A 6077-nucleotide genomic window follows, 5' to 3' on the forward strand; every position below is an offset into this window, starting at 1 on the left:
CAGATGAATTGTCCCATGACCCTTTGGCATGTGCACTCAGCTGGAGCTCACTGTGAACTCCTGTGGTCATGCTGTCCCCAAGCTTTTTGAGTCTGTAATTCCCAAGGCAGGTCTCAGTCTTGAAGTGGAGACCAGGCTTTGCACAAAACCAATATATATGCATAGTGCTCTGTTCCTTTGCAGAGTGCTGTCTTACCCATGAGGACAGCACAGGGAGCAGGGAGAGCTGGGTTCTCGCCTTGTCTCTGCCCTACTGGTATTTCAATTTGAAGAGAAGATCTAACAGCTGTGGTTCCCCCAGCTGTATCACACAGTCCTCTGTGGTCCATTTCAGGGCCAGCTTACACACACACTCACCAGTGGACATGGGGGTTGAACATTGGTCAGGCAGGTAGAAAGCTGCCTGGCTTAAGCCCTACAGCATTTTCTCTAGTTACCAAAAGGCTGTGGCACTAGCCTTAGGTGATGGGAACATATACTATCTAGGTTGGGAGCTTCTTTCCACATGCTTATTTTAAACCTGTTATTCTACTGATTATACTGAACTTTTCCCTGAGAATCTTGCCATAACTTAAAAGAAAATCTGGTTCTTGAAACTCTTTACTCTCAACATAAGGATGTTCTTCTATTTTAGTATAAAGGCCATTTTATATCAAAATGCACCACTCATTTATTCTTCCATACCAAACTGAACTCTTAAATATGTAGGTCCCAGTAATATTTTCATTTGCTTTAGGACAGACTGATGCATAACAAGGTTTAGGCCTTTTTGTTTTTACATGGCCCCGTCTCACACACACACACACTTAGTGGGCAGATATAAACCCTCTCCCTCCTTCCCCCTTACCCTGGGCTTTGTTCAGCTCAGAGTGGCTGGTGCCAGTGGCTGACAAGAATTTGTAAAAGCATCTGGATAAACATGCAAACAGGAAGTGAAGCAAGAATGTGAACCAATCTTTGACAGTAAGCTGTCATTCATCTCTTTTCACAGGTCTCAGACAGTACAGGCAGTGCCTTTTGAACAATCCCAGCTGACATTTGTTTGTTCACAGTAGATTCACAGCAGCTCCAGGGGACAGAGAGATCCCTCATAACAGCACAGGGGCCCAGAATGAAAAGGTATTAACAGTCCTGACTCCTACTGACTCCAGCAGTTGTTTTGTGAGAGCAGACACCTAAACACCTCTCAAGTTCTGAACTTAGCACTGATTTAAACTTACATCCCAAGCACTCAATCCAGTCTAAGTCCCAGATAATGACACAGAATGAAATAAATGTTGGAGCAGCAAAAACAAAGTCACAGGCTTAGTGTGTGTGATTCACCTGACTCAGCCCTGTCCCCATCTCCCATTACTGGTATAGTGACCAGCTGCTGGTGACCAGGAGGCTCTCAGGAAGCGAGCACCTCTTAGCAGGGCTCTGCACCCTCTGGAATTTGTGATAGGGGACAGTATCTGGCTGGTGTCTTGTGCTGGGATCCTTCCCCAACCCACAGACCCATTCACCACTTGGCCCAGAGACAGGCAAGAGGCACACAAGTACTTGAGAGTGGATTTGTGTCCGTGGAGGCTGGTGGTCCTCAGTGCTCAAGCAATGGAGCCGATCAAAAGCTGGACAGAAGCAAGCACACCACCAAACTCCAGGCTGAATAACTACAACCCCTTGATTTTGTGCAGGATAAAAAAATGAGTGTGATGTTTGATATCTCCTTCTCTAAGCACAGAAGGGGAAGTTTAGGCCAGAGAGAAATCCATGTGTTTTGTACAAAAGTGATTTTTCCCCTGTCTTTAGATTCTCTTGGAAGACAGCAACCTCCCTCCAAATGCTCTCTAGTAGCCAGACATCACAGGTACTACAGTTTAAATTCAGGAAAAAAATGTTTTGAAGGACACAAGAGATGTTAAGAAAGTGGGCATAGAAACCACAATGGATGGAGTAAAAAATGGCACCACATGCAATTTTTCAATTTTTACACAGACTGTGTGTACATGGGGAGAGTTGTGTGTCAACTCCTTCTGCAATAATGGGCTCATGCATCAGCTACCCCTCATGGGGGTAAGGAGTAGATTGAAATTCATGTGTGTATGTAACCACCAGAGCTGTTGTTTTCCCAATAAACCTCTGTTCTAGGAACTTCTACCAGATCTGTGCTTTGCTAAACTCTGCAAAACATTATAAAAACATGGTGGCATTGGCAGTGACAAGTGTCTCTCCCTCTCTGCAAAAGCCCAAGCCCATGGTACTCTCTAAGCACCAGTAACAGGTGCAGGCCTAACTAGCTCCAGTTCTGCTTTATGATATCTTCAAGGACAGACATCACCAGAGCTAAAGGCAAGGGAGAGATGAGACATTTGCAAAGGAAATTGCAATATTTGCAAAATGTTTTTAAAAAGTTTCAGAGAAAGTAGTAGTCTTGTAAAAATCTTGTTCTGCAGAGTTGACACCTGCATTGCTCATGGGTTACTGAGGAAATTAAATAAAGAGAAGGAAAAGGCACCTGTTTAAACAAAGGTGCAGATTGAGAAAGAAAGTGACACTGGGAATGAAGCCAATATCAGCGCAGCCACTTCTGGCACTGCACAAGGCACTGGTAACATCCAGCTTCTGGGCTGGGTTTATGCATTCATCCTGGACCTGTTAAATGGCACAGGAAGCACAGAGCAGGCTGTCAGTAGCCTGCCTTGCTGTCAGTATGTTTGCTCTTAACCAAGAGAACTTGCAATGCTCCCGTCATTGCCTCATAGACCGGACTTGTCAAGTCTTCAGGGTCACTTCTAGAACTTCATAGTTAAAATTTTAAAATGCTTTCCAAATCCCTCCCTTTAAACCACCACAAGTTGCATCCTTGCTGCAGGGTCTAGAGACCCTTTAGGGCTGTAGCCAAATCCTGAGCCTCACTCCTTATGGGTCTTCCAGACCTTCCACTCCTAAGCCTGCCTTTGTGTTTAGGCATCAGCCAGCTCTACTGTGGCTCTGTGGAGATCTACCTGTCTTATACACAGACACATCACTGCCAAGTTAGAAGATCTGTGATTACCAGCACTTTAATTGTGAGGTGAAAGTTATTGGTGTGACAGAGATTAAACTGGGAAAACAAAAGATAATTCATCAGTTTCTCTATTTGCCAAACTTCCCTAAACCTTTGCTAGGAAGAGATTTATTGGAAAACTTGATACAGAAATTAAATTTAAAAATGGGATATTGAAGTAGGAATTCCTGAAACTAAATAGGTCAGAGCAGCAGTCCTTGTGCAGGATGTAACTCCTGTTAGCAGCAACATCCCAACTCAAGTTGAAGAGCCAGTTGCTCCTATTGAGTGGGCCAGTGGAATTCCAGAGAAATTCAAAAGGGCAGAACCTGTAAGAATCATCCCTAAGCCCGGATCTATAACAGGAAGGTAAAAACTGTATCCTTTAAAATTAGAAAGCCAAGCTGGATTAGTTCCAATAACAGACAAATTTGCTAAGCATAGCTTGGTTATGTGTGTGAATCCAAGTACCCATGAAGAAAACAAATGGAAAAGATTATTGATTAATGCAGGATCTGAGAGAACCACCTTAAATAATAACCTAGAACAGTTTACAGGTTTAGATTTAGAAGATGCCTTTTTCTGCATCCCCTTGAGCAAGGAAAGCCAAGAAATCTTTGCTTTTCAATAAGAAAATACAGAAACTGGGAAGGAAGAAAAGAAGTCCCTTGTCTCCTCCCTGACCCACAAATACTTCATGAACTGCCTTCCTGGGAATGGTAGGATTGTGTCAACTCTGGATTACTAGTGATGGACTTCTGGTAAGACTGTTATATGAACTTTTAAAAACAGCCTGTAAGAATTTCCTCACTTGGACTGAGGATGCAAGCCTTTAAGCAGTTAAAGCATTGCCTGATGAAAGCTCCAGATCTGGGTCTGCCAGGTCTCTCAAAACCATTTGAACTGTTTATGAAAGGCAGAATGTTGCCCTAGGAGTGCTTGCACAATTTCTAAGGCATCAGCAAAAGCCAAAGCCTACTCCAGTCAACCAGACCCAAAGGATGTTCCTCTGTAAAATCCTGACTGAGTATTGTACACTGATGGAAGCAACTTTGGGAGGGAAAACAAATGACAAGGTGTGCAGTGAGCACTGCCAACAAGGTAATCGAATCATGGGCCTTCCCATCTATTGTCTCCACTCAGAAAGCAGAACTAACTGCTCTTACACAAGCTCTGGACTTAAGTCAACGAAAAAGAGTAAACATTTGGCATTGAAAACTTTCCCTGAAACTGGAAACCATTTCAGTGAGAAATCTGCAAAACAGGCAGCAGAAAAAGGCATTCTGGCTTTAGTCCCAGAAAAGGAGGTAGTGTTACTTAAAATTGCTTCAAAGTACAAAAAAAAAAAAAAAAGAAAAAGAAAGGGACTTTTTATTAATATTTATTAAAAATTTTGTTAACTTTTTTAATTAACTTCAAAGTTAATTGAATAACTTTCAGGCTACAAGACAGGTTGTTCCTGCTATAGGGCAGCTAAAAGTCCAACCTACTAGTATGGAAAAATAGTTAAAAGAACTGTAGGAGTCACCAAAGCTAGAAATCTTCCTGAAGACTATTGACAAATGGACTTTACAGGTGTACCCCATAAAGAAGGCCTCTCCTTGTCACACTAGTAAAGCTAGAGAAGTAGTGAAGGTTGTCTTAAAACACATTATTTACAGGCTCAGAATTCCTCTAGGAATGCCATCAGATCACATTTTATTCCAGCAGTGATACACAAGATATATAAAATTTGTCAGACAACCTCAATGATATGAGTGAAGGCCCTACCTGTTGCACTGCTGAGAATTTGGGTTCAGCCTAGAAGTAGAGACAATTTAAGCCCTTATGAATTAATGCATGTTTTAGGATCCACTCTGCAGAAACTCCAGAGATTTGTGGTGACATCTCAACTGGAGGGTTTGGACGTTGTTCCTGCCTGGTGATTGGGGTCTATATTAAGCAGTGAGACTTCGAGACCTTACAAGCAAAGTGAAAAGGTTATTTCCAGATTTTGTTGATCACATTTACAGCAGTTAAAGTTGCAAAAAAAGAGCCTTGGATAAGTTATTCCTGAGTTAAAAAAGCCCTATTTGATTGGAAAGCCAGACAAACTGGACTCTTAAAATTATCATCTGCATTTGTATATTAGCTTGTATTATGATTCAATGCTGTAGCTGTTGTAGTCAATTATGGTTCAAAGTATGCTTTAAATAGTGAGACATTGGCCTAATGGCCAAGCCTCAAGAAAAAGGGGGAAATCATATCTGAGTTTTGAGATGCAAGAAGAACTAATAGTTTTTGCAGTGGAATGTACCACAGAAACTACATATAACTGAGCCAAGTGATTTAAAGGGCCTAATCAAGCACAATAAAGAAACAATGAAGAAGGGAACTGAGGCAGTCATCCAAGCAACACCAAGTTATTCTATAACCAAGTGTTTTGTCTTAAAGAAATTCATAGGGCTGTCACTTAGAACTTTGGGGGCTTCAGACAGATAATACCACCAAAGACCCTCAATTAAGCCACTCAGAGGCTTATAAGGATATATATAAATGCTGGGAAAAGTTATGAATATGTATCAGGAATGTAGGGAATGAAAAATGAATGATCACATAATGCTAACATATAACCTGTAGTGAAGATATCTCTGTATGCACTTTGGCAAACTGATTCCCAAGGCACCAGGCACGTTGAAATCACTACAGCCCATCGTAATAAAGAATGCATGACTTCTAAAACTCACAAATTGAGTCTTAGAGGTTTCTTTTAAGAGACAATTTTAGGCAACAAGGGCACCAATCCTGCCTGATAACTCATGTTTCAATTGTCCTGTGCAAGATCCAGCTTCACAGGAGGTGCAGACACTAAAACTCCTCCCCTTCTTCTTTCTATGTCAGAAGGACAGAGCCAGTCCATGAGAGACACAGCAGGGTAGATTTACAGCCATGTAAAGTGCAGAATCAGCCAAGACCTTCTTGCTCAGCTACATCTGAGTGCAATATTTGATGTTCAGTGGAATGAGCCTCCATGCAGGGCTAGGAGTCCTCACCCCACACTGGTGGCTGC

This window comes from Pithys albifrons, chromosome 1 (assembly GCF_047495875.1).
Source record: "Pithys albifrons albifrons isolate INPA30051 chromosome 1, PitAlb_v1, whole genome shotgun sequence".
In the NCBI taxonomy this organism is placed as follows: Eukaryota; Metazoa; Chordata; class Aves; order Passeriformes; family Thamnophilidae; genus Pithys; species Pithys albifrons.